This window comes from Panthera tigris, chromosome F3, assembly GCF_018350195.1.
Source record: "Panthera tigris isolate Pti1 chromosome F3, P.tigris_Pti1_mat1.1, whole genome shotgun sequence".
Taxonomy (NCBI): domain Eukaryota; kingdom Metazoa; phylum Chordata; class Mammalia; order Carnivora; family Felidae; genus Panthera; species Panthera tigris.
In genome coordinates this window covers 44398237-44405799 of record NC_056678.1, presented here as the reverse complement: position 1 = coordinate 44405799, position 7563 = coordinate 44398237, and positions in this window count along the sequence as shown.

Here is a 7563-nt window from a genome sequence, read left to right as displayed (position 1 = left end):
ACGGCATTTATTTGAACTCTATGTCTCTTTTCATGTGCAGGGTTGACCACACTCTGAACTGTGCGGGGTGAAATCGGGAAGTGTCGCCCAACGTGGTTCTCTGAGCCCACCTTTCCTATAAAATGGCAGTTCGCCCTAGAGGCCTGGTTTTGTGGCGAGAGTGTTTCATGGATAGTGCTGGGTACATCCCGTTGTCGCCCAGCAGGAGGCAGATAATGCCCGGTGCCTCTGTGTTCACCATGTTTGGATGGACGAGTTGGCTCTGGGGCCGTTAGCCTCATCTACCCACCACCGATTTCCTTCAGCATTTTACCTAAAGGCTTCGGCAACCACTGACGATCATTGCTTAGATCCACGCTATCTATCATCAGGGCTGCCAAACAGATTTTTTTTTTCTAATTCTATTTCTCCTCCTGTATTTGTTAGCTAGCATTCTTCTATTTAAAACACTAAGCAAACCACACTTAAAAAAAAAAAAAACCATTTGCTTACCATCAGGTACAGCTCCTATAGGAAAGGCAAGCTGACTTGGCTTTTTCCCCTTGTTTACTGGCTTTCAGAATAGTGAATGTGTTTCAACTTACTGCATTTTTTTTTTATATATTCCAAGCATGTTACCCTTGGCCAGCAGGTACCCCTTCAAATTAGTTTCTGTGAATTTTCACTTGACCCCAGCACAAAGCGATGTTCCGGGCCTATTTTCCCAAGGATTCCTCGTTCCTGGTCATGTGCTCATACGTTGTTGCAAAAGAAAATATTTCAGAGTATAAGGAGAGGATGGGGGGGGGGGGCTCTGAATGAACCCTTTTCATCTCCCCCCAGGGCCCATGCTGAGGGAGCTGACAGGGTGAATCCTGGCTGCATCCCCACTCCAGTGGGATCTATTGTCACCAAAAACAACATGTCTTTCTTTTCCTTCCTTTTGTTCTTTTTTTTTTCAAAATGCAAGTATCTTCAGGGTTTCCTTTATTGTAAATGATGTGAAAGTCCTCCGTGACCCTTCCCCTCAAAGATAAGTAATATTTTTTATCTGAAGCTGTCTGATGCAGACTTTTCCTTTGTATTTACAACAGAGATAGCCATAGGGAAGGAATTTTTTTTCCTACAAAAAAAGGAATCACTCTGAATACACTTGTGCCTAAACTGCTCCTTTAACAGATTCTACGTAGTCAGCTCTTTCCTTGTAACATCTGCACAGTGTCCACTTAATGATCAAATCCTCCCTTAATGAACATTGGGTTCATTTGGGTTTAATTCAATCCAATCCCATAAATATTTATTTTGTGCCAGGTGCTAAGTGAGACACTCGAAGATCCTCAAGTGGGACAGATCCCGGCTGTCGCTTTTGGCACAGAGGTCATGGAAAACACACCAGGCCTACAGTCAGATACACATTTGTGCCCTGCCCTGGATCAATTTGGTGACCTTGGCTGGTCACTTTGTATCTCTGAGATGCCCACCTCATAGTGCTATGGGGAAGAGTCAATGAGTTTACCTGGATGGAAGCACTTAGCTCATAATGTTAGCTCTCCTTCCCCTGTGAGCATGAGGTCAAAGTAGATCACAGCTACACACGCACATGCACACACACACACACACACACACTTTTTTGGTTTTGTTTTTCTTTTATCTCTTTCTTTCTTTCTTTCTTTCTCTTTCTTTCTTTCTTTCTTTCTTTCTCTCTTTCTTTCCTAAATTATTGCTTTCAGAATTAATTCAGAACAGCCTGATCCAAATAAACTATCCAAGCAGGATAAAAGAGCAGTGAACATCACAGGCTTGGAGTCACACAGGCCTGGACTTGATTCTTGACTCCAGTTGTGGGACCTCTGCACCTCAGTTTCTTCATCTGTAAAACGGACATGGTGACAGTAACTATCTCATGGGTTCGTTGTGAGGCTCCAATGGCATAATGCTTATGCAGAAACACTTAACTAGCTTGTGTGCCTGTGCTCGTCACACAGGGACCAGGCCCACACTCGACAGAGGCAAATCTCAGGCAGAGCAGAAGGGCCTAGAGTAAAAAGGTTTTATGACTTCTCCTCTTAAAACAAAGCACCCAAGGGCCGTGTAAAGACCAACTGGCAGGCAGCATTCCTGCAGGCTGTCTCCTTAAGGGTGATGTCTGTGCAGCAGGCTACCCCAAAGTATTGCACGTGCCTGTGCCAGCCGGGTACCTGTGGGTCCAGGAGCCTGCGTGCCGGAGGCCTGGAGTATGAATATGGTGCATAATCTGTGCCTGCAGGAAGGGAGAGCAGTCCGGAGACTGCCCAAGCTAGTTCTGCTCTGAGCACACAGAGCTGTCTCAGGGGGACAGTTCTGTCTCTCAAGACAGAAGTGACACTTTCAGTCTGTGTGGACTGAACTCTGCTGGCCATGCACCTACTTGCCCTGTCAGCTGCAGAGGATTTTCCAAAACGGACCTCTGCTCCTTGTGCTTGTCACATCAGCAGTGTTATCCCCTGAAACTCAGGTCCTCATGTCATGCCCCATATCCGATACTAGGTCACAAACCTCTCAGCGATGGGCCAAGGGCTCTGGCCAAGCTTCACCGTGCCCTGGGAATTGTTAAAGGGTCACTGGGGCTGCCATAAGCAAGCACCACAAACTGGGAGGCTTAAAACACAGACATTTATTGTCTCGCAGTTCTGGAAGCTAGAAATCCAAAATCGAGGCGTCAACAAGGCCAGTCTCCCTCTGAAGCCTGTAGGGGAGAATCTGCCTCATCTCTTCCTGGCTTCAAGTGATGGCTGGCAATCCGTGGGGTTCTTTGTCTCAGAGCGGTGACACTTCAGTCTCTGCCTGTTGCCCCCCGGCATTCTTCCTGTGTGTCTCTGTCTCTGCGTCTCTTCTAAGGACCCCAGATGTATTGCCTAAGAGCCCACCTACTCCACTGTGAGCTCATCTCAACTGAACTGATTGCATTTTCCACAACCCCATTTCCAAACAAGGTCATTCCGAGGCACCGGGGGTTAAGACTTCAACATATATTTGGGGCGAACACAATTCAACCTGTAACCCATATTTTCCTATTTGATTTGGGGCTTATTAAGGTCCTTCCAGGAGCTTTTGGTATTTTCGTCTTTCTTCCCTTTCTTCTCTTTGTTTTCCACCCTTGCGAAAAATCTGTACATGAGACAGAGAAGGTTTTATTGCCCTGTTTCCTAAATGGGGAAATTGGAGTATAAAATAATGAAACAGTTTGTCAAACGTAGTAGTGACAGTGGGATCCGTGTCTCCCGCCTCTCATCCCCTGCTTCTAAATTATGCCCCTCCCCCAAGCCCAGGTATTTGTCAGTTTAGGATGTTGCAAGGGTGAGGACAAAAGGTAGAATCTACTCAGTCCCCCCTCCACCCCGGTAATATTTACCTTTTAAAATTAAAACACATCGGAGAGCCTGGGTGGCTCCGTTGGTTAAGCGTCCAACTTCAGCTCAGGTCATGATCTTGTGGTTCATGAGTTCGAGCCCCGCGTCGGGCTCTGTGCCGACAGCAGGCCTGGATCCTGCTTTGGATTCGATGTCTCCCTCTCTCTCTGCCCCACTCCCTCTCACACTCTGTGTCTGTCTCTCAAAATAAATAAACGTTAAACAAAATTTTTTTTTTAATTGAAACACATTTGCTGCCTAAGAGTGAGTGGTTGCCGAGTCCAAGGTTGCAGCTTCCTCCTGTCTGCCCCTCTATGGAAATGACGCCCTGCTAAGAGGATTCCAGAGAACCTGCTATTTTTGTACTGGGCATCACCTCCTCTGAGCAGCGTCCCTCTCCTGTTCTACAGGAGCCTGGCGGGCTGGCATATCTGAGTTCCTGTCATCACCACCCGCATTCCAGGGGAGCACGCAGGTCTCAGTCGCACCCATCAGACTGTCTTCCCTGGGAATCTGAGTGTGGAGTGGCCCACAGGGAAGACGGACGTTGGGAGCATGGCAGGCTCACAGAGAGCTAGCCCCCAAGTCCTCGGTCCTCAAGACCGCCACGGCTACCCTGCCTCTGTGCTGCCTGATGTCCAGGTATGTGTATCTCTTGCAACAGCTTAGGTTTTCTCAACTGAGGACACGTGCGTGCGGCACACGCGTCTCCCTCCAGGAGGGCGACCAGATGAGCGTCTTCCTTGCCCTGGGGGTCAGAGGTCTCGGGGGCCTGGAAGGCTGATCCCTTCTCTAAGTGAAGTTCAAGAGCGCGGCTCTGCAGCCTTGGCCGGGCGCTCATCCAGAAGAACGTGTGCTCAGGAGGACAATAAGGGTAAAGAGACACGTGAGAGCTCACTCCGGGACCACCAGCCTTGGGTGTGTAAAAGACACACAGGCCCAGGCCTCAGGACCATAACACGCTTCCACTCCTCAACATCGCCTCTTGCTTTTTCACCACTTGGCCAGCTTATGACGTAACACCACCCACTGTAACAGATCAACCCCTGAATCGCACTGTCTTCTGTCAACGTTTAATTCTCACATGAAGAGCCCAGGGGGAGAGAAGCACGATTCAAGAACACGGGGTTCCCACAGCCCATAGGACCTCGGGGCCATTCTTTCTGTCCCCAGACAGGCAGATCCTGCGAGACGACTCAACAGGCCGGATCTGAAAGCGGCTAAGGCACCAGCAGGACATTTCCTCTTCATCTGTTTAACTTGAGTTCCACGAGGGTGGGAACTCTGTCTGGTTCACCGTTCTATCCATTGGCTAAACCATACTCCATGACGACACCTATCTACAGGGGCTGGAAGCGCCTTGTAGCGGTGGCCTGGAGGTGTTAGGGGGCTTCCGTGAACATAAGTCAGCTCTGCCTCGCCAGGCCTCCCCCTGGGATCTTCTTCTCCCTCCTGCGTCTTAAATGTGGTCCTGTTTCCAGCCTTCTTCTCTCTCCTCTCTCTATCCCCTTCACCTAGGACGTGAGGAGCCTCTGCATGGTATGGAGACAACCCCCATGTCGACCTTTTCAGGTAGACAGTTTGCAAATCTCCAACCTCTTCCAATGAACACTTCTTTCTATCTTTGTTTCTCATCCTGCCCTGTCCACCCAGAGCAGTAGCCCGACAACGCATCCATGCACCCGGCAAATATTTATGGAGCCCTATCTTGGCCTAGGTTCCCTTCCCTAAGGGGGAATTTTTAAAAAATTCCTGAGTCTGAAGCTTGTTTTTAACATGTTATTGGAAAGTTCAGTTCAAAGGAAGCAAGAGAGGGAAAAGGGAAGTGAGGAAGAGAGAGAAGGGAAATAAATGCAAGGAGGTGACTTTCCAAATTGATACAGATTTGCGGCCAGCGCAGCGGTTGCTGGGCTCCCCAGGGCACCTCCTTGAGCAAGGCCGTGTGCGCCGGGGACAGCTCAGAATGGTCCCATGACAAGGTGGTGGGCGGCAGGTGAGTGTGAACTGTCTGCCGATTTCTTCTTTCGCTCTGTCGGTCAGAGTCTTGCCCGTGGGCACTGAGCCCCTGCACTTCCCATGTGTGTTCCTGGCCTCTCCAGGAGGCTGCTGGGGAGCCAGAACCTCTGCGAATCCACCAGCCCTGGTGCCAGCTTCTTCTCCGCTGGTGCCCTGCTTGCAGGTGCCCTGACCCCTGGTGGTAGCGCTCTTGGATGTGAGACCAGGAAAACAGCATGAGCCTTCTCCAGGATTGCTGAAGCCCGAAGATGAGGGGCTGGGGCTGGGTGGAGTGATGGGGGTCAGGGCCAAGCACCGAGCATGTGCCAGGCACGACGGCTGTGGTCTGGGACAGAAGCATGAACATGACAGGTAGAGTTTGTAGTGAAGAGATAGTGGACACAGTGCCATGAAAAACCAGATTGAAATCTCAGTCCTGTGGGTGGTCAGGCCTGGCTCGGAGCCTCTTTTGTGCTCGTCAGCACCTCTTCCCCCATCTAGGGTGAGCCCCGCCCTCGGGCCACTTCTCATATGGAACTTGACCCGCTCCTGCTCCTCTGCTTATCACAATCTGCACGTTTGTCTCTTGTGCATCCTTCAAGCTCCAATTCAAATCCCTTCTTTCCAATCCCTCCTTTTCCTCCTCCAGATCTTCTAAATCCTCACAACCCTGTAGCTGCATTTCTCACATCGTTATTGGCACCGTCTTATTTCACTGATTAATGCAAGTGTCCACCTTGTGTCCCCCAAAGGGTGGGACGCACTCAGATTATTGGATGAATGCATTCAAGAGGGGAAGAAGGAAGGAAGTTCCGCGAATGCCGCGTCAGGGCCTCCCCCACGAGGGAGAGGCTGGCTGCCGTTTTCCACAAAGCATGTGTCAGAGGAAGAGAAGGGAAGTCGCTGACTCTTGACCCATTCAGACAGAGGAGATGGGGACTGAAGCCTGGGGCGAGGGGTGGGGGGGCTTTCAAAGGTGTTAAGGGTACTTCTGCAAACACCCCTTAAAACTAGAAGTCTCAGGCCTGTGTTCAGAGGCTATAAGGACTAGGCGAGGGTAGTTCCTTTCCCTTCCCCAAGAGTGCCCACAGCACCAGACCCCTGGCTGGTGACTTCTCCCTGTTCTCTGCAAGGGGCTCAAGTTAGCCTCTACAGCTCTATAGGGGTTTGTCCCCATTCATTTTCTCCCTCTCTCTCCCTCTCCCTCATTCCGCCTTCTCTCTCTCTCTCTCTCTCACACACACACACACACACACACACACATTCATCTAAAACCTGGTCTCGGGGGGCCTGGGTGACTCAGCCAGTTAAGCATCCAACTCTTGATTTCAGCTCAGGTCACAATCTCATGATCTCACTGACAGCACAGAGCTTGCTTGGGATTCTCTCTCTGTCTCTGTCTCTGTCTCTTTCTCTCAAAATGAATAAATAAACATTTAAAAAATAAATAAAATAAAACCTGGTCTCAGAAAAGTAGAAGAATATGGGAGGGGATCCGATTCTAAGGGCGACAATTTAAAAACAAATCGGCCGTCCCAAACCAGTGGTTATCTGACGGTGGGCTGGTGCACCCTCTCCCAAGTAAGCAAAGAATAATATTCTAGGAAAACATGCCCTGGAGTTCTTTCAGCTCGGCGCGGCCTGGTCAGCGGGCGCCTCACAGACATCATCGTGCCCCACTCCCAGGCACCTGCGAATCAGAGCAGGGGAGTGAGGGTCAACTGGAGCTTTTGTTTCACTGACACCTCCTTACCGAGGTCTGTCCCTGGCACCGCGTGTGGCCGAGCATGGGGTTCAAGGTTACTCGCTCTGCCCTTGAGGGATGTCTGGTCCCACTGACCAGCCAGACGTAGACGATAGCCGTGAGACAGCACCAGAGACTCAAACATGAGGAAATGCTTGTTGACAGTGAGGGTGGTTAAGGGAGTGGACCACCACGGGGGAAAGGCCCCTCTCAGAAGGAACATGGGGATGGAGGGCTGAATGCAGTGCATTACAAGCCTTAAGGGGAGCCCTTGGGATCTGGTAACCCATTTCATTCAGGCTCATCTGCACTCACTTTATGTCCAAAAAAGAAAAAAAAAAAACCCTCACTTTATTCCCCTTTTATCTGCCAACCATTGTTACTCGGGGCATGGTTCCAGGCACCTCAAAGGGATATGAGACTCAGCCTTATGCTCACGCTGCTGACAATCACTGT